Source organism: Nicotiana attenuata, chromosome 1, assembly GCF_001879085.1.
Source record: "Nicotiana attenuata strain UT chromosome 1, NIATTr2, whole genome shotgun sequence".
Taxonomy (NCBI): Eukaryota; Viridiplantae; Streptophyta; class Magnoliopsida; order Solanales; family Solanaceae; genus Nicotiana; species Nicotiana attenuata.
In genome coordinates this window covers 60,595,568-60,618,503 of record NC_031989.1, presented here as the reverse complement: position 1 = coordinate 60,618,503, position 22,936 = coordinate 60,595,568, and positions in this window count along the sequence as shown.

Genomic DNA, 22,936 nt, shown 5'->3' with positions numbered 1-22,936 from the left:
GATTAATACAACGTTGTCTCTGGAATACATGAAAGAAACAGAATGAAAATATAGAAGGAGGCGCCAAGGCCTGCGGACGCCTGCAGGACTACCTCAGGACGCCTGTTGGACTGAAGGCAGCAACCTCACTGCGGTCCAAAAGCTACAACACCGGGATCTGCACACAGTGCAACGTGTAGTATCAGCACAACCGACCCCATATTCTGGTAAATGCCTAGCCTAAACTCGATGGAGTAGTGACGAGGCTAGGAACAGACTACCAAATAAACTTGTGCAGTTAAATCATATACAGTGGAAAGTAAAGGCAGAATTTCACAATTAAAGATAGGAAGGGGGAATCATGATGCGGGGAACAACAAGTATCAACAAAAAACCAACAGTTAAATGTAAAGAAACCATAACTCAGTTATCAATAAAAATCAGGAAATCAAAGACAAGTGCACGACATCACCCTTCTTGCTGTAACACTCTCTCACAAATAACATGCACGGCATCACCCTTCGTGCTTTAGCACTCTCTCACAATATCATGCATGGCATCACCCGTCGTGCTTTACACTCTTCCTCACCCAAGCAACAATCACAAAGCAATTAGGGCAAGGGAATTAATAAAATCAAGTAACAATAGAAAATCAGTAAATAAACGTAAAGAACACCATAACTCAATATCAATAGAAATCAGGAAAATCAAAGACAAGTGCACGGCATCACCCTTTGTGCTTTTACTCTCGTCCTCACCAAAAATCAATATAATCGGCACGGCATCACCCTTCGTGCTTTTACCTCACATAATCATGGCATGGAATGATCCTTCGTGCATTATCACTCATATAAAGGCACGGAATTGTACATCGTGCAGCACGGCATCACCCTTCGTGCTTTAACACTCTCTCACAAATATCATGCACGGCATCACCCTTCGTGCTTTAACACTCTTCCTCACCCAAACAACAATCACAAAGCAATAAGGGCAAGGGAATCAATACAATCCCAATAAAATCCCGGCAAGGGAATAATAGTACAACAATCATATCACGGCAAAGGAAATAATATCAAAAGAAATAACATCTCGGCAAGGGAGGTAACATTAAAAGCAACAACATCCCGACAAGGGAGATAATATCATAATTCTCTTCTCTTTTTCACATTTACTTCACAACTTGAGCCAGTGCTCTAAAATGCTTAATTGCCAATAATACTTCCACAATTCACTTTACAACTTGAGCCAACGCTCTTCAATGTTCAATTACCAATAGTACTTTCACAAGCCTTGTTCAACAATAGAAATAATCACATAAGTCATGAACAATACAAACGGAGTCACATTAATCATAGTATAAGACTCACGGGCATGCTTGAAACCAACGTATAGATACTCATAACCATGCCTATACGTCGTACTCAACAATTAACACATAGCAAATAAGACACGACTCCTAATCCCCGAAGCTAAGGTTAGACCAAACACTTACCTCGATGTCACGAACACCATTCAAGCCTCAACTACCACTTTATCTCTTGATTCCACCACCAATTTGCTTGTATCTAGCCACAAGTTACTTAACTATATCAATAAATGCTAAATGAATCAATTCTAATGCATGAAATAGATTTTCTAAAGTTTTTCCCAAAAAGTCAAAAATCAAACCCGAGCCCACATGGTCAAAACCCGAGGTTCGAACCAAACCCGATTACTCATTCACCCACGAACTCTAATATATAATTTGTTTTGAAATCGGACCTCAAATCGAGGTCCAAATCCCCAAAATTCGAAAATCCTAAGTTCTACCCAAAACACCCAATTTCCCCCATGAAAACCCTTGATTTTGAGTTGAAATTATGCAAAAAGATGGATTAGGTTGGAAGAAATGAGTTAGAAATGACTTACAAATGATTTGGAAGAGTTATTGTCTTTGAAAAATTGCCCAAAGGTGTTTAGGTTTTGAGAAGGTTTGAAAAATGGCTGAAAATACGTCTAAGTTTCAATTAACTGGTCTCTGATGTCGCAATTGCGAACCCCTCAGAAATTGTTGACTTCGCAAATGCGAAGATTTTGTCGCATTTGCGACCATGGGCAATTCCGTTCACCTTCACAATTGCGAGAGACCCGTCGCATTTGCGACATCGCAATTGCGAGGAAAGGTCGCATTTGCGACCAATGCCTGCCAGCCCAGTCTTCACAAATGCAAATGTTTGTTCACAAATGCGAGCTCGCAATTGCGATCAAGGCTTCGCAATTGCAAAGCCTGCAGACCTGCAACACACAACAGTTTCCTAAGTCCAATTTTCACTCCGTGGCCTATCCAAACCTCACCTGAGCCCTCGGAGCTCCAAACCAAACATGCACGCAAGTCCAAAAATATTATACGGACTTGCTCGTGCGATCAAATCATCAAAGTAACATCAATATCTATGAATTTAGCATCAAAATCAAAGAAAAATCTCATGAACTCTAAAGTTGAAATTTTTAAAAACCAAAGGTCCGATTCACGTCATTTTAAGTCCGCTTACCAAATTTCACAGGCTCAACTTAAATCACATATAAGACCTGTACCAGGCTCCGGAACCAAAATACGGGCCCGATACCATCAAATTCAATTACATTCAAATTTTTCAAAAACTCTAAAATTTCAGTTCAACAATTTTCTTCAAAAATTTATTTCTCGGGCTTGGGACCTCGGAATTCGATTTCGGGCATACGCCCAAGTCCCATATTTTCCTATGGACCCTCCAGGACCGTCAAATCACGGGTCCGAGTCCGTTTGCCTAAAATATTGATCGAAGTCAACCTAAATTCAATTTAAAAGAAAAATTCATTATTTTTCACAGATTTTCACATAATGGCTTTTCAGATACACGCCCGGATTGCGCACGCAATTCGAGGTGGGACAATAATGGGGGTTTTAAGGCCTCGGAACACAGAATTTATTTTCAAAACAAGTGATGACCATCTGCACCGCATGGATCGCATCCATTCATGTCACAGCCACATGGATCACAACCACTCGGGTCACAGCCACTTGGGGTCCATACAGCTAAGTCTCAGTTACAGGGATCGCAGCCATCTTCATCAGCGACTCCATGTATTTCAGGCCTTCGCTTGCGAGGTAGTAGCTCTGACCCCCCCTACACCGTCCACACATGCCTCTGATATACATGCTTCGGATGATGATGCTGATGATGGCGAGGAGGTGCATTATGATCAATATGGCAGGAACATCATAGTCCCTGAGGGTGATGGGTAAGTGTTATTTGTTATTTTTGCGTTTATTGTTTTGTAAAGTTTTAACTAAGATATTAATGTGTTTTTATTGTTAAATTGCAGGTTCATCCCGAGTAATAAGACTACGAGGATAATCACCAAATCCATCAGAAAGCTTTACGATGGCCCTTATGCGACTTGGACTGATTTTCCATTCTTGCTGAAGGAGTAAATTTTCAATCAATTTAAGGTATAAATGTTCTTTTAAGTAGTTTTATAATTTATATTTATGATATTTTCATATAACTTTTAACTTTTTAAATACAGAGCAAGTGTGTATGGGAACACCACTATAGCGCGGAAGTGGCTGCAAAGTTTCATCACAAAGCTCGCAAGCGATTGTCACATACTTTCTCCGAAGCTAGAAAGAAGAACAAGAAGCCTGACTGGTTACTTCAAAATTTATGGGATGATTTGCCAAGACAATGGCTTATCGCAAAGTTCTTAGAGAAGAGCGAAAAAGGAAAGAAAGCTCGCGCATCTGAGAAGGGAGGATCCTTGCACACTGGAGGTGCGATCAACCTAGGGACAATAAAAAGAAGATTGGTATGTAATTGCTTAAATTATTTTAATTTTTAAAGTATATCTATTCTGTTTATTAACTAAACTAATTTCTTTTCAAGAAAAGAAGTTGGGGCATCCAATGAACCATGATGAGCTATTCAAGGAGACGCATATTATAAAGAAGAATAAAGATACGGATCAAGAAAGGTGGGTCGAGGATCGGGCCTCGACTGTATATGTAAGCTTTCACTTTTCTTTAAGTATTTTAAATTACTTATACATAAATTTTGAAATACTAATTCAATTTAATTTTCGTATAGGGGCGCTACCAAACTAACGTGGAGGAATTCATCCGCACTCTGCCAGCTGGTGAATCGGGCGAGCCAACCCAACCTTCGGACGAGGATGGTGAAAGAATATGGATGGAGTCTGCTGGCGGTTCAAAATGGGGGAAGGTATACGGGCTTCCTACTAAAAAGTTCCATCGTTATAAGTGTGGAATGCAAGGAATAGGGACTTCCACGCAAGGCGAGTAACTTAATGGGGAGAGCCTCTACGCTATGCGGGAGACTGTGACAAAGCTCACATCCTAGCTAGAAGCGGCCAAGGAAAGAGAAAGGGTTAGAGATGCTCAATTTCTTGGCATGCAAGCTCAAATCAGAACACTCCTATCTACTGGAGCTTTTTTGTTGCCCCGGTCTCATGAGTCATCGCCAGAGGCTCGACCTGCATGTGATCGTTCCTTCCGTCCTCCCCGTGGTCGTTCTTCCCGTCATCCACAAGACCCTTCTCGACACCGTCCTTTAGATGAAAGTTCATCAGACGGTGATGATGATGTCGTACAAAACACTCCTTGACTTTTATATACTTTGAACTAGACAAATAGAACCGGTTTTGAACTAGTTGTAATAAGTTTTAACTTGGTTTTGGATTTTTTTAGTTCTATTGAACTTTAATTTGTTAGTTTTAATGTATTTATTGAATTATGTTGTTGTTATTGTTGTTGTTGTTGTTGTTGTTGTTGTGTTGTTATTTAGGGATTTTGGTATGGTGGCAGGTGGGGTAGCTGCCAAAACAGGCATTTTAAGGCAAAATTATAACCCAGAAAACCGACCAAAGTTGGTCGGTTTCTAATTAAAAAAATAATTTTCTGCTGATTAGCGACCAAGGTTGGTTGCTTAAGTTTAAAAAAAAAGTAAAAAATTAAAAATTACCGACCAAAGTTGGTCGGTTAATGAACAAAGATTACCAGATTTCAACTTTACCGACCTACTTTGGTCGGTATGGTTAAATTTTAATTTTTTTTTAAAAAATATATATTTTACTTTACTGACCAACTTTGGTCGCTAATTTTTAAATTTTAATAATTAATAATATAACATAATTTAAATACACCGACCAACTTTGATCGGTAAAATTAAATTATTAAAATATGTTACCGACCAAAGTTGGTCGGTATGTGCTTTAAATTGTACCGTTGGTCCTTTTACCTTTGCGACCAACCTTGGTCGGTAATTAGCGACCAACCGTGGTCGGTATACTAAAACGACCACCAAAATAGCGACCAAGCGTATTTGGACGCGTTTTGGTCGGTAATTTGCAAAAACCGACCAACATTGGTCGGTTTTTGTGGTTGCTAATTACCGGATTTCTAGTAGTGTCCTAACCTTTTAAGACTCAAAAACCATAGATTATTCCAACTAATGGATAATGCAACAAAAAAAAGTGCTTTACACAAAGTCTAAGACAGCGTTCTTTCTTAGACCAAATAAAGGAATCCAGCCACTCATTTAATTTCAAAGCTAAAAAGGTGCAAACTGTTAGCCGTTCCCACAGGAAGTAGGGGACCAAAAGCTAAGGCTTTTGAGTTCTAAAGGCTTTAGTTTCTGTAAAGTACTGCTTAGTAAGCCTAATTGTTGTTATTATTAATTTTCTAAGTCATGCTGTCTAAAGAGTTGCAATTGAGTTTGCAATTTGAAGGTTCTTCCGATTATAAAAAATGATGCGATTCTTTTATGTAGAGAAGTTATAATACGAGCTCGCTATACAAAAAGCACCTTCCAATTCAAGTTGCTATTTGCTATAGGAAGTAACCTGTAATGTGCTTTTTAATTAATATAATCGTGAAAATTTTATATACAATAAGTATACACCAGCACGTACAATATGCATATATTTTTTATACAACTAATTGAGTTCCGTCAGCCGCAGATAAAATCACTTACCATTTTCGCTTGTTTACCAATGCATGCGTGTTGAAGGAAGTTATATATTTTATTGGTTGTGACTCAGTTTGTACCAAATGCCAATGGGCTCTATGTTTATATACAATAAAAGACATAGAATTAGATCATGAATCGGTAAATATATGAACCAAACTACTCTTGGTCAAGAGGAAGGAATATTCTGCAATCAAGATCACTTGTCATTGGAAAAAAAAAGATGAATATAAAGCAGCAGTTGATCAACTATTGCTTGGAAATATTGAAACGGTTTGATGGAATCAATGTCAGGCTTTATGTAAACATGGACACATCTATTAGTCCAACACATGAAGCCCAATTACAGACGGCTACTATTAAGGCCCAAACTGGAGACACCAAGGGCAAGGCCCAGTTATAGATAGGATCCAATACACTTGTATATTTTACTACACATTGTATTTGTATTTTTTCTTTATGTATATAAAGGACACACACGGTACACGTGAAGATAGATAGAACACTCTATAGAAATAAGAAAATATCTCCTCTCTCTTCTCTCTTTCTCTTCTGCTCGAACTAGCTTATAGTTCTTCTCTGATTTTGCTCAACTGGTGAGATTTGGTTGATCTGACATGGTATCAGAGCTAGAATCTAGCTTGTTCATCTCCGCATCCGATCGATGTTACCCTCGTCAATTTTCTCTTGAGAATTCGATGCTCGTATGAATCGTTCGTCGAAAAATTAGGGCATTTCTCTCTTTCACCTCCGATCAAGCTGTTTTCTCTTCTCTGTGTGCCTAGAACAGCTCAATTCCAGCTCAATTTCATGAATTCTGCAACAGGCCTTACTTCATTAGGTTTTGAAAGAAGACGGTACAATATCTTCATCATTTTCTCTTTTTTTGTTGTGATTGGTTGTAGAAATTTTGTGTGAAGTAACATATATTATACGAACTGTAGAATTGAACATAATGGGAAGTACTCCTAGTCTGACATCTACTAGTGTTCTTATTACTCAAAGTACTGATGGTTTCACTATTTTCTCTGTTGATCCTTCACATCACTTTTATGTTCACCCATTAGATAACCCATTATATGGTCGTGGTTTTGTTTTGGCGAAAGAATATGCTAGTTGCCCTTTCAGTCAAAAATAAACTCGGGGTGATAACGGGAAGGAATCCTCAACCAGAACCAAACTCTCCTTATTATTTTGCTCGGGAGAGATGCAATTACATGCTCATTGCATGGATGACCAATTCTCTGACTAGAGAGATTTCCATAAGCCTTATATGTTCAATACTGCTAAAGATATTTGGAAAGACATAAATGAAAGGTTTGGTCAATCCAATGGGTCAAAGTATATTCATATTAAAAGGGAAATTAGTGCTACTACCCAGGGATCTTCAGATATAGCAACATACTTTACTAGGATGAAAGGGTTATGCGATGAGCTCCATTCTGCTTATGTGGGTCCAACATGCACCTATGGGGCTCTACCTAAACTCCTCGAAGATCAACAACTTTTTCAGTTTCTTAGTGGTCTAAATGACACATATTCTTCATGCAAAACCAACATCATGATGATGTCTCCCTGCCTTCCATAAGCAAAGCCTATTCCATGCTTCAACATGATGAACATCAGAAGGGGAACACCATTCACATTCCCAACTTCTCAAATGATTCAGCTTCCTTTTCTGCTTCTGCTGGATAGAGTTTCAACAATAGGTCTTTCTCTCAAAGAGTTCAATTTGACTCAAAGAAGCAACCTTCATCTTCTGCCTTCTGTAAATACTGCAAGAAGCAGGGTCAGACTATTGACAAATGCTACAAACTTCATGGGTTTCCCCCTGATTTTAAGTTCACCAAGGACAAAAAGGGTTCAGCTTCTTGTGTGCGGAATACAACCACTACTCCAGATTCGGATGATCAAAATTCTGCTCCTCATGGTTTCACTAAAGAGCAGTATCACCATCTTCTGAGTCTTCTTCACAAGACACATGTCACACCTAATCAACATGCACCTGCTTATCCTGCTTCTGGCTTCACCCTTGATTCTTCCTTTGGTGACAATACTGCTTTTGCTAGCTTTGCAGGTGTGTTCTGTTTTGTAGTCAGTAGTGCTGATTTTCATGTTTGTGGATTATCAAAATTAGATGTAGACTCTTGGATTTTAGATTCTGGGGCAACTAATCACATGACACCACACAAACACTTTCATCACCATCTCAAACCATTGTCTGTTCCTTTTCTAATTACTCTACCTAATGGTTACAAAGTAAAAGTTATATCTACTGGCTCTTTACACTTATGACTTGACATAATTTTACACAATGTACTTCTTGTGCCTTCATTTCACTTCAGTTTGATATCTATTCACAAATTGATTGTGCAACTTGACTGCTTTGCAATTCTGACCAAATCTTCTTGTTTTCTACAGGCCCCTTCTCTGAAGAAGCCATTGGAAATTGGTAGAGCTGCTAAAGGATTGTACTTCTTGCATCCAGATAATTCATCAACTTCAGTTTGTCCTGATGTTCCTTCTTTTAGTATAAATGATTCTATTATTTCAACTGTTCTCCTGTTTGTACTTCTTTTTGTCCTGACAATATAACATCTTGTCATGCTATTCATAATTCCTCTAAAATCCCTAATGTACCATGTAATGGTTCACCTGTTGGAAATAAAATTGATCTCTTTTGGCATTAAAGACTAGGTCACATGCCTTTCAATAAGATGAAATCGATTTCTTTCTTATCTAATATACTTTCATCAAAACAACCCTTTCTCTGTTCTGTCTGTCCTATGGCTAGGCAACAAAGGTTACTATTTTCTGATAGCACTCTTCACTCTACTAATTCTTTCCAATTAGTACATATTGATATCTAGGGTCCATATCACACAAGGACCTGCATTGATTTTAGATATTTCATCACTCTAGTTGATGATTTTTCCAGAGTAACTTGGACTCACTTACTAAGCTGTAAAAGTAATGGTCTCCCTGTCTTAAAGGCTTTTGTTTATATGGTTAATGTCCATTTTCATTCAAATGTTCAGACTTTTAGGTCTTACAATGCTTTTGAATTAGGAGGCAGTTCTAAATGTCAAACTTAATTTTATGCTAATGGGATCTTACACCAAACCTGCATTCCTCACACCCCACAACAAAATGGAGTGGTTGAGAGGAAACACAAACACCTTCTAGAGGTATCAAGGGCATTACTATTCCAGTCAAAACTCCCCTTGAAATACTGGAGTGAATGTGTTTTGACTGCCACATACTTAATCAACAGACTTCCTTCTTCTGTTTTACAAAACATCTCTCTGTTTGAGAAGTTACGTGGTTTCTCTCCTTCATATGAACACCTTAGGTCCTTTGGATGTTTCTGCCATGCTTCTTCTCCTAAGCCTGGCAGAGAAAGGATATAAGCTTCTCAATCTCCTTAATCATTCTATTTTTTTTACTCTAGAGATGTTATTTTTTATGAAACTGTCTTTCCCTATCATTCTAATAATCCTTCCACATTTCATTTCCCTACCCCTCCCACCTTTGTTGATGCTCCTTCCCTTACTTCCTCTTCTTTTCCTTCCCAAGCAGACTTACCTCCTATCCTTTCCCCACCTAGTCCACTTTTACCTACTTATTCTGTACCAGTTTCTCCTCCCCTGCATAATATTCCATCACCTCCTATTCCCTTTCATCTTAACCAATCTCTTATTTCCCCTCACCTTTCCACACCTTCTCCTCCTCCTCTCCGAAAGTCCTTCAGACATGTTAAACCCCCTTCCTACCTCAGTGATTATGTTTGTTCTCATGTTGATTCTTCTGCTCCCGCCCCAACTCCCCTTCCTGCTAAGTTGCTACTTCTGACATCCTCATGCATGAACCTCAGTACTATCAACAGGCAGTTTCCCATCTTGCTTGGCAACATGCCATGTTAAAAGAGTTTAAAGCCCTTAATTCTAACCACACATGGGACATACTCCCACTTCCACCTCATAAGAAGGCCATTCCTTGTAAACGGGTCTATAAAATTAAACAGAAGTCTGATGGAACCAATGAGAGGTACAAGGCAAGATTTGTCATAAGGGGGGATACTCAGAAGGAGGGCATTGACTATAATGAAACTTTTCCCCCTGTTGTGAAGATGACTACCATCAAATGTTTGTTATCTTTGGCTGTCAAGAGAAATTGGACAGTCTTCCAACTTGATGTCAACAATGCTTTTTTACATGGTGACTTACATGAAGAAGTTTACATGAAAATCCCTCATGCCCTTGAGGTGTCCCCTATTTCTTCTTCTTCTTCTTCTTCTTCTTCTTCTTCTTCTTCTTCTTCTTCCCTGAAAACTCAGAAAGTCCTTATATGGTCTTAAGCATGCTTCTAGGCAATGGTTGTCAAAATTTTCTGAGGCTTTTCTGTACAGAGGTTATTCTCCTAGCAAAAATTATCATTACCTCTTCACCAAGTTCTCTGATGGCTTCCTAGTTGTCCTTGTAGTCTATGTTGATGACATCCTTCTTGCTGGGGATGACCTTTATGAATTGAATGGTTTGAAGTCCTTCTTGGTTAATCAATTTAAGATCAAAGACCTTGGTTGTGTGCACTACTTCTTGGGGGTTATAGATATCAAAACAACATGCTGGATATATTATGAGTCAACATAAGTATGCTTCTAATATTCTTTCTGAATTTCAATGTGATTATTTTAGTCCAGTTATGACTCCCCTTGATCCCTCCTCTAAGCTTTTGGTTGATATGGGTCAGCCTCCTACTGATGCTAGCACTTATGGAAGGCTCATTGGCAAGCTCAACTTTCTACAACATACTAGGCCAGATATTTCATTCTCTGTACAACATCTAAGTCAATTCTTATAGCATCCTGAAGGACATATTGGTTGGCCTTTATGTCCTCAGGTATATCATGAATAACCCTGCTCAAGGTATCCTTGTCTCTCAGTCACCTGACTTCTCTCTCAAGGCTTATTCAGTTTCAAACTAGATTGCCTATGCTAATTCTCGTAAGTCCGTTACTGGATTTTTTGTCATTCTTGGTGGTAGTACCATTTCCTGAAAAAGCAAAAAGCAGCCCACCATCTCACTCTCTTCAGCTGAAGCTGAATACAGTGCCCTCAGAATGGTGGTTGCTGAATTATCATGGCATCGCAGACTTTTGGGTGATCTTGGTTTATCTATTGATGCTCCTATTCATGTTTATTGTGATAGCCAAGCTGCTCTACATATTGCTAGGAACCCAATTTTTTATGAGCGCACCAACCAAATTGAGGTTGATCTTTTTGTGCGCGACTGTTTACATGATGGCCTAATTTCTTTGAATTTTGTTCGTTCTGATGCACAACTGGCTAATCTTATGACTAAGTCTTTGTATGGTGTTGTCAATCGAGGTATTCTGTCCAAGTTGGGAGTATTTTTACCCTCCAGCTTGAGGGGGGGGGGGTGTAAACATGGACACATCTATTAGTCCAACACATGAAGCCCAATTACAAACGGCTACTATTAAGGCCCAGTTATAGATAGAATCCAATACACTTGTATATTTTACTACACATTGTATTTGTATTTTTTCTTTATGTATATAGAGGACACGGTACACGTGAAGATAGATGGAACTTTCTACAGAAATAAGAAAATATCTCCTCTCTCTTCTCCCTTTCTCTTCTGCTCGAACTAGCTTATAGTTCTTCTCTGATTTTGCTCAAATGGTGATATTCGGCTGATCTAACATTTTATTCCTTTAATCAACTAATTTAGAGTTAAATTTTTTCTATGACTTGACTTCTTTAAGGAGTAGGGTAAATATATTTATAAAGTGGTGATCGCTATTGCATAGATTAAACATTATGCATGCGTAGTAAATAGTAATATCACATGGTTAGTGGTTATAGTTTTTATCTCTGTTGTCAAATCAAATTTCATTGATTGAACTATATACGACTTGGTTAATTATACACATGAAAATATGTCGAGTATTACATATTGCGAACGTGTTAGACATGAGTTAGTCTTACATTTATTTTTTGGGTAAATTTTATTACCAAATAGCGTTGTGTACATGAAAAAAAAACTACAAATGAACATCCTCAATCTGCATCACATCATCTCAACAACTACTCAACCTCCAGCTAGCTATCTATTACAGATCACATTCCTAAGGATAATAACTCAATTGGTTCAGTCGTCTTACTAGCCTCTTCCGTATGAATCTTCTTAAGAAAACCTCTTGAATGATTCTTCTAATAATGGTTCCCACATCAGTTTTCTTGTTTTGAAAAACTCTTTGGTTCCTTTCTGTCCAAATTTGATAAACACAAGCTGCCAAAACCATCCTATACACTTCTGCAGTTGCATTTCTGCCTCTAGCATGGTTCAATGCCCATCTTAGTTCCTCTTGCCACTCCTGAGCTTGCCTCGAGATTCCCTGCTATTATAGGAGCTTTTCCCATACCTGTGAAAAGATACTACAGTGAAAAAATAAGTGGGATATGCTTTCAACTTCTATGCCGCACAACTGACATTCTTAATTTGTGATGATTTCCCATTGTAGTAGCCTATGTCTTGTATATCACCTCTCATGAGCATCCAATCTTAGTATAAAGATCCATTTTGGTTGACCATAGTTATTGCAAACTATTCTTCTCCACTGAACCTTAGGAAAGTTACCTCTCAAACGAAGATACATCTTTCTTATGGAGAACTTGGACACATTCTGTAACTTGGCTTCCTCTATACTAACATGTTCTAAGCAAGTCTTCGCCTTCACTATTTTTCTGCACCACCCAGGAAGATTGTTTGTTCCTCGTGTCGCACACTTGCCCCTCTTTGATATAGTAGCTATGCACCCATTTGACCCACAGCTTGCCTTTCTTGCATCATAGATTCTATAGAAACTTGCTAATAGATGCTTTATTCCATTTGGCTATGTCAAGGATATTAAGTCCACTAGCAACTTTAGGATAACAAATATTATCCCATGCAGGTAATGTTTTCTTTGTAATCTCCGTACCTCCAGACCATAGAAAGCATCTACAGGTGGCTTCAATCATCTTCGCAACCTTAGCAGGTAGTAAAAAGACTTGTGACCAAAATATTTGTATACAGAAAAGGACATTACTTATTAATTGGACTCTCCCTACATATGAAAGAAACTCAGTAGTCTACGTGGTTATCCGTCCCAAATATTTTCTCAATTAAAGGTTGACCCCGCATAACTCCGATCTTTCCAGACATAACCAAATAAGGGAAAAGATTCTTCAAGTGTCTCATGTTCCAAAAGTGCATGATAAATGCCGCCAGAGCCCAATACTGCAGAAATTCAATTGAGAGTCTTTTGGTATTCATTGGAACTCCCAGGTATCTGAAGAAAATTTCTCTCTTCGGGAAACAATTAGCTCCATGATCTCTGCTTGAGTATCGATCTCTATCAACTCCCCTAAAGTATATATGAACTCTTATCCTTGTTTTCTATTAGAGAAGATGCTTGTGAAAACTCTTGGAAGCAATCAAACAACAGATTTACAGAGATTAAATCACCCATACAGAAAAGAAGCAGGTCGTCTGCAAATCCCAACTGGATCAATTACATTTTATAACATCTAGGATGGTAACTAAAATTTGGTTGTTCCCTTAACCTTTTAGTATCCTATTGAAGTACTCTATTGCAAGAACTAATAGGAAAAGGGACATTGGATCTCCCTGCTGATGGTAGGCAATTATCTCGTGTGTTAGTCGCTTATTTCACTCTAATTTACTGTACTTTAATTGAGTTTGAGTTTTAATCGCTAGTGTTTTGCACTAATTGTGTGTTTTATGCCTTGTATGAGTAATTCAGAGCTATGTAGATGTTATGGAATGAATTTGAGTGATTTAGAACTGTGAAGTCTGAGTAAAAGCTCAAGGGATTAAGTTGGGATCGCGTTCGGGGGTCGAGAACCACATTTGAATGTAAAAAATCAAGAGAAAAGCCGGACTCTGAGAAACTACCACAGCCGCGGCGCATGGAGCGTCGCGGCTATTCATTTTGCTGCTGCCTTGAAATTGCACTCTCCCTGATAAACTCCACTAACACATCGCGTGGCGCGCCGCCCCCATGCGGTACGCCTTTGCATTTTTTACAGAGCTACAATCCTATTTCAGCTAGGAGAAGGTGGTTTCGTTTGAGCTCGACCCTACTTGGTATAAATACATGGGAAAATATTATTTTGAGGACTTTTGACACATCATAGACCTAAGGAAGCCAAGGAGGAGGTGGAGAAGCAAAAGCACAATGATTTCATCATTGAATCCTCACTCAAGACACGAGTTTGGATTGTTTTATGTTTTCCTTTAACTTAAACATATTTGTTATGAATTACTCCATATCTATGGAGTAGTTCCCTTTAGGGTTTGATGGATTTGGTGTATTGATATTTGTTTGTGGATATTAACTCTAGTGTTATGTATTGAAGCATTTTGGATGATTTAATCGTTGCATCTATATTCACTTGTTCATGTTATTGAGAGAGGCATAACTTGTGATATCTTTGCATTATATTGTTGGTTGAGTTCATTAATTCTTCTTAGTAATCGAAAGAGGCTAGTTGAATTGTTGATTAAATCTAGTAAGGAGGATAATCGAGAGAGGTTCTCCTAAAGACCAATCCACTATGAATTCTTGCATATCTTCACGTGCTTAAAATTGGTTCATCCATTGAGGTTGAGACTTATTCGAGAGAGGAGTTTCTACTAAACAATTAAACTAATAACCAAGTAAATTCAAGAGACTCACTTGAACATTAGATGTGAATTATCTAGAGTTAGATCCCAAATAATTATCTTGCACCCATTCCATCAAAATCTTGTTTCCTCCCATTAATATCTTCCTTTGCTCATTACTTGCGTTGATTGTCATTAGTCAATTAGCTCTAGATTCTTAGTTAATTTTAGTATTAATCACAAAAATCTAAATTTTTGATCACCTTGGATAGCAATCTAGCTACAAACTACGATAATACTGTTTAACTCCAAACCCTGCGGATACGATATTATATTTTACTATATTCGACTAGCCAGCATATTTAAGTGTGTGTTTTCCGCTCGTCAAATTTTGGCGCCATTGACGGGGATTGGCAATGTAGTGCTAATTCAGGAATTTTTTCTTTTATTTTATTTTCCCTTTTTACGGTTGGTGTTCTTTGACTGTGCGCCGGCTATATGTTTGGATTGGTGCATGACTCGATCTTCTGGGAAAGAATTTGTCACGATCCAAAATCCATTAAAGGTCGTGATGGCACCTACACCGCCGTTAGGCAAGCCAACAATAATTAATTAACTTGATTACTCATTCTAGTATTTTGAAATCGTACTTTCCTTCAATTAAATAGTAAAAGCTAGAACTTACAGAGTAAATGATAAGGTTTTTGCAACTAAAATACTGAACAACCCAAAACCACTCCCAAAACCCGGTGTTACAAGTGCATGAGTATAAACTAGGAAGTAAAATAAAATACAACTTCTGTCCGGAATACAAATTAGACTGGAAAAATATAAATAACTCTAAAGGAGACACTGCTAGGTGCGGATCGTAATATGGAATGCAGCTCAGCTAAGCCCTGCATCAACCACACCTCTACGCCCACAAGGCCACTAGACATATATGTACCTGCACAAAAATGTGCAGCAAATGTAGTACGAGTACGTAAGTGAACGTGTACCAGTAAGTATCCAGTCTAACCTCGAAGAAGTAGAAATGAGGGGTCGACTTCGACACTTACTATGGGATAACAATAAAATACCGATATCATAATTAAGCATGCATTGTAATAAACAGCTGAAAACTCAATAACAAGAGGTAAGTAAACAATTCTTTTACTAATAGGAAATTTTCAAATTTATTTTCGTCATTTAATAATTTTGTATCTCAGGCCAGTGAAGCAATATCAATTATTATAAACTCCAAAGCAACCAATTCAATCATGCGCAAATTACGCCGAGGTCGTACGGCCCGATCCAACATAAATATTTAAGTTGTGCACTGCTGAGGGTCGAACGACACGAACCATAGATGCATCTATCTGCTACCGAGGCGTTCGGCCCTCTCCACAAAAGAGAAAATACATTTAATACAACCAATTCAAGATTTATTACAGGGGAATTATTCAAGGAAATACGAATTCTTATTAACGATCAAGAAAATGAAGTTTAGCCTTTTACAATTACTTTACCAAGTTTCAATAATATTTAAGCAAATAAATTAACAAGTAGGTTGCAAACATCGCAAGTATAACATCGTTTGGGTCCGAGACTACCCGGACATAAGCATAATAGTAACTACGTATGGACTCTTGTCACCTCGTGCGTACGTAGTCCCCTTATATAGAAACACATATTAAATCAATTCACCTATGAGGTTAATTTCCTCTTACAAGGTTAGAAGAGAGACTTACCTCGCTCCGAAGTTCCATAACAAACTCCCTAGCCTTTCTAACAACTCAAACCGATGCCCAACGCTCCAAAACTAGTCAATAAATGTGCAAATCCATAAATATATACTCTAATACTAATTATAATCCAATTTACAACAATTTCCAACTCCGCTCGAAATGTCAATAAAAATCACCCTCAGGCCCACGTGCCCGAATTCCGAAAATTTCGAAGATAAACTTTACACATAACACCGCGAACTCAAATATATAATTTATTCCGAATTCCATGTCCAATTTCGTGGTCAAAATCCAAAAATACCAATTTTTAGTTTTTTCTTCAAAATCCCAATTTTTTTACAAATTTTCATGCCTAATACATATATAAACCTTGTATGTAACTCGCAACTAGTAGAAATCACTGACCTCATGCTTGATGATGAAAATGGTGCTCCAAAATCTCTCCTAGGTCGGCTCCCATGGAGGAAATGAGATAAAATGGCCAAAAATCCCGTTCTTGAACTTTATACACTGTCCAAGCGACCCTCCTTTGCGAACACGACAATCCCCTCGCGTTCGCAAAGCTCTGCAAGCCCAGGCCCAGAAAACCTTCTTCGCGTTCGCGTTCCTCACAACGCATTCGTGAAGCCTTCCGCCCTCCCTGCTTCGTATTCGCAAACCCAGCCTCGCGTTCGGGTAGGGAAAACTGCCTCAGGCCCAGTCCTCACGTCCTTCAATGCGTTCGCGACTGCCCACTCGCGTTTGCGTAGGTCCCTCAAGTTCTTCACCACGTTCGCGTCTCTCCCATCGCATTTGTGATGGGCAAATCCAACACACCCCAATTCAAGCTTAATGAACTTTAGACCTTCACACTTTTACATTCAATGCCGAAACCTATCAAATCACGTTCGATTGACCTCAAATTTTGCACACAAGTTGCATTTGACATTACGGACCTACTCCAACTTTCGGAATCAGAATTCGACCCCGATATAAAAAAGTCCACTCCCGGTCAAACTTCTCAAAAACCTTCAAATTTCCAACTTTCACCAAATGATCCCCGAAATGACTTACGAACCTCCAAATCCACATCCGAACACGCTCCCAATACCAGAATCACCATACGGAGCTATTCCCAGACTCGGAATCCTAAATGGTCATCGATAACATTGAAATGCACTTCAACCCAAATTTACTAAAATCTTCCAAAATGCCAACTTTCTACAATAGGCGCCGAAACGCTCCCGCGTCATCTAAAATCTGATCTGGACATACGCCCAAGTCCAAAATCATCATACGAACCTGTTGGAACCTTCAAACCCTAATTTTGAGGTCGTATACTCAAATATCACACCTTAGTAAATTCTTCCAACTTAAAGCTTCTGAAATGAGAATTTTCTTTCTAAATCAACTCTGAACTTAGACTCTGCCAAAAGTCTCATGTGATGCCACAATGTGCCAACAAGCTACAAACTCGAATGTGATACATAAGGAAAACAAACTCTGGAAAGCACTACTCAACCCACGTAACTAATTAAACAACCGAAATGATGTTACGAACCTTCCTCAGTAAATGAGGAACAAAACACATAAGAATAGATATGGGGAGCTGTAGTCAACATCACACTCTTGCGGCGTGCACCCAATTCACACATGATACCGTTGTAGCGTGCAACCCGATCCAACCATGATACCCGTGGCGGCGTGCCACCCGGTCCAAACAACATACCCGTGGCGGCGTGCCACCCGATCTACACATAACAATATATAAGGAAATACTTACCGAGCTTAAATTCTCATACCTGCAAAATACCCGAATGTTGACCCCAAGCACGCCAAATGCATAATACCATCCCTGGGGAGACAGATGGCGCCATACGCTGCAAAACTCAAGAATGACTAAGGTGCAATAAATGACCTGCATCTCGAGAGCCAGCCTACTCATATAACACCACAAGCTACACGGAATCACCACACGAGTGCGAATAACCATATTGTCTCACAACCTACATGGCACAATAGAGATTACACCAAATAGTTGACGATGGAAACAACATCCAAGGCCCGAAGACTCCTCCGTAAACAATGCTATGCTGAAATGAACACATCCAGCCTAATATAGAGCCCACGTTCACATTTAGATCCATCCATGGACCTCAAGCCGATTCTGATCGTACCGCACTAAGCTAATAACCTTTCAAGGATCCACAATAACCCTTTTTCCCATGACACACAAGATCAGACGTCAAATTTGGAACAAACTTCCACAGTCCACAACCAAATGATCTGAGTGCCCTTCAGGCATAAATTCTCACATTAGCGATAATACCACCATCTCTATACTTAGTTTCAACCCTTAATCAATCAAGTGACTACACGTCACACTAATACAATCTTCCCATGGGATACGCTCCCACGACCTAACACACCAAGTAACAACTCTGCACCTCTTTGCCATCGACCATACTAATGCTTTAAAGCGAATCGGGAATCTGTAAATCAGTACACCAAGCCTCTTACGTAGGACACCGATCTCAGGTGACGCTAAAAGACAATACCAGCTTACTCTAAACATCTGAATCCTTTCTTGCTCATCCGAGCTTGTGACATTCTTGTCAACACCGAACCGCAATCTTGATCCACAACTTCCAATTCCCATGCTACTCACTGCACCTAATCATGCCAGTATGCAAGAGTACAAGAATTTCATCATAACTCCTGAACCACTAATGGAATAAACACTTCATCATATAGAAACCTTTCACTTAACTTATTTAAGGAGGACCATAGCTACACGTGACTGAATTCCCATAACCACAGAAAATATAATCCTCTAGTAGTGGTCTAAAACACCATAACTCTTCCGGGATCCATCTACACATAGCAGGCCATAATACTCGAACGCCTCTAAATAAAATCAATTACGGCGGTCGTCAAACCTCACACGTACCGCCACAAATTACTGGCTTAACTTAACACGTTGAAGGAACTGATCATTTCCATCACCATATCGACTCAACCATCGCTAACCGATCCGAATTCTTCTAATTTACTCTGGACGTGCCTTAAGAATAAAAATAGCTCCATTCAGAATATAACGATCCCAATCCGCACTCATCATGCGTGACCTCATTTCACGAAGCCACGTTGCCTCAAAATCCATGAACCATCTCATACCCTCCTTGTGCGCACATTCGCATCTTCAATAGGTACACCCATTCTGAAAAATTCCTTTATGAATCCGAAGTTATTTTCTCCCATTCCTCCAATTCTACACCACAGACCGAAGATAACACATAACACTTCAAGCCACTTTCACAACCCGCTGCAAAAGCTCGATACTTAACCATACTACGGACTCGAAATCCCTAGGCACTACACTTTAACCTTTTAATCCATTAGGACCGTTGTTGAGAGTCACCCACTAAGACTTGGTCCCGAATATAATCAACTCCAAGGCTCTGCTAGCACATGAACACCCTTTCAAAGAAGCACCTGGCTGAATCACCTTTCTTGCACATCACATCTACACGAAGCATAAACTCTGAGTATTCCCAAAGCCTGAACATGAATCCATTAAGGCCAATTATAGTATAAATTCCCCCAAATCCTTTGCTCAAATTACCACTGATGTTCTCTTTCCTTAGCCGTAACAACCTACCAATATGCTGATAACCAAAAACCTCACAAGTAGACAACCATGCAATCCAATCGTAGACGGTGGGGCTCTCCCACTTAGCTTGAAGCTACAATTACATAGCCCTGGAACTCACCAAGACTCCTCCTTCCTTCTTGACATGATCTCGCATAATCGACCTGCCAAATTTCTCAAAATCTCCCTGTTAATCATTTTATGAACACTCTGAATCACTAGCCACATTTACATATTCGACCTCTTACCGGATAGCCAATAAAATTCTTCGTAGAAGATTCATCAACACCATGCAACCACTAATATGCTCACAGGAGATAACTCACCTGTGGAAAGTCCATGCCGTCACCTTCCAACGACGCTGCAATGAGTACAATTACTATGAAATCCTTAAACCATCCTAAGCTCTTGCTCATTCACTAGCTGTACAAGTCCGTTCACTCCTCATGGACATCAACTAAAGGTGCGACAATACATTCCAGTCCAAATTCATGTTATATCCTTCTTCATATCAAGAAACTCCTTTCCGTCATATCCAACCTTCCTCCATATACCGGCCAATATTCCAAATTGAGCCCGTAGACCTAGTCATAGTCCACCATGAATCCCAAATCACTCTAAACTTTCCTCAAGGCGTGCAGCTATCCTACCACCCATATACTACTCTGCCACTCTCCCACTTTGGTCAAACCCTCTCCTTTAAGAAACTACTCGACATCTACTTCTTACACCTGGCCTTCTAGAAATTTAATCACCGCAAGACACCTCCCACATGTCCTTCCTCATACTTCGCTACCCAAATGTTGCCTTGAATCAAAATCCATCTCTGTAGCTCCTGAACCAACAGATAGCTACCAGCTCTAAACCTCCCTGAAGATCATCTTCCTTGAGCCATCAACATTAGGAAAATGGATTCGATTCTGAACCTCAGCACACTGCAACCTCTGACAGCCGAGCACATTGAAAAAGACTATAACACCAGCGAACTTAACACATTCGATCAAGGACAACGACACCACATCATAGATGAAGATTCCACCACGCTCGAAAATACCAAGTCTCATTACTCTATCAACTCAACCTGAATACTCATAGTCTGGTTGCCTTTCCTATGCTGGAAATAAAACATTGAACCTCTAAATCATGCACTGAGAAAAGTCTTCTTTCAAGTCATTCACTGCCCCGACACATAGACAAGCATCCTACCATTTCATCAATACTGTGCGATAACAACTTATGAATATAATAACAATCTATGCGTAGCCTCAAAACTATCATAAATACCACTACTGGTCTAAAATGACAAAACATCCATCCGCAAAGCGACGACATTGGCCCAATCGAATACGCAAGGAGAAACATCCTGCACCATATCTGTAGTACCATCAAAATTTCTCAATTCCCAATTGATAACGAGCGCTTCACGTTGCATAAGATTGAATAGGAAAGAAATAAAGGCATAAGCCTCAAAAGAATCAAATTGCATGATGAGGAGTTAAGAAGGGAAGTGCTCCTAACAGCCATGTAGCCTCTCAAAGATAAGTAAAGACGTCTCCGTACCGATTCGCAAGACTCTACAAGACTTGCTTATGACTCGTGAGACCTAAGTGAACCTAGTGCTTTGATACCATATTGTCCCGACCAAAAATCCATTAAAGGTCGTGATGGCACCTGTACCGTTGTTAGGCAAGCCAACAATAATTAATTAACTTAATTACTCATTCTAGTATTTTAAAACCGTACTTTCCTTCAATTAAATAGTAAAAGATATAGCTTACAGAGTAAATGATAATATTTTCACAATTAAAATACTGAACAACCCATAACCACTCCCAAAACCCGGTGTCACAAGTGCATGAGCATCTACTAGGAAGTAAAATAAAATACAGCTTTTGTCCGGAAAAGAAATTAGTCAGGAAAAATATAAATAACTCTTAAGGAGACTCTGCTAGCTGAAGATCGTAATATGGAATGCAGCTCACCTAAGTCCCCGCATTAACCACACCTCTGCGCCCACAAGGACACCAGACATATATGTACCTGCATAAAAATGTGCAGCAAGTGTAGTATGAGTACATAGATCAACGCGTACCCAGTAAGTATCCAGTCTAACCTCGAAGAAGTAGTGACGAGGGGTCGACTCCGACACGTACTGTGGGCTAACAATAAAATACCGATATCTTAATTAAGCATGGATTGTAATAAACAGCAAAAAACTCAATAACAAGAGGAGCAAACAATTATTTTATTAATAGGAAATTTCCAAATTTATTTTCGTCATCTAACAATTTTGTATCTCAGGCCAATGAAGCAATAACAATTATTATAAATTCCAAAGCAACCAATTCAATCATGCGCAAATCATGTCGAGGTCATACGTCCCGATCCAACATAAATATTTAAACTGTGCACTACCGAGGGTCGAACGGCATGAAACATAGATGCATCTATCTGCTACCGAGGTGTTTGGCCCGCTCCACAAAAGAGAAATTACATTTAAAACAACCAATTCAAAATTTATTAAGAGGCAATTATTCAAGAAAATACCAATTCTCATTAACGGTCAAGAAAATGAAGTTTAACCTTTTACAATGCCTTTACCAAGTTTCAATATAATTTAAGCAATTAAATTAACAAGTAGGTTGCAAACATCGCAAGTATAACATGACTTGTGTCCTAGACTACCCGGACATAAGCATAATAGTAGCTACGCACGGACTCTCGTCACCTCGATAGAAGCACATATTAAATCAATTCACCTATGGGGTTAATTCCCTTTTACAAGATTAGAAAAGAGATTTACCTCGACCAGAAGTTCCATAAACGGCTCCCAAGCCTTTCAAACAACTCAAACCGATGCCCAACGCTCCAAAACTAGTCAATAAATATGCAAATCCATA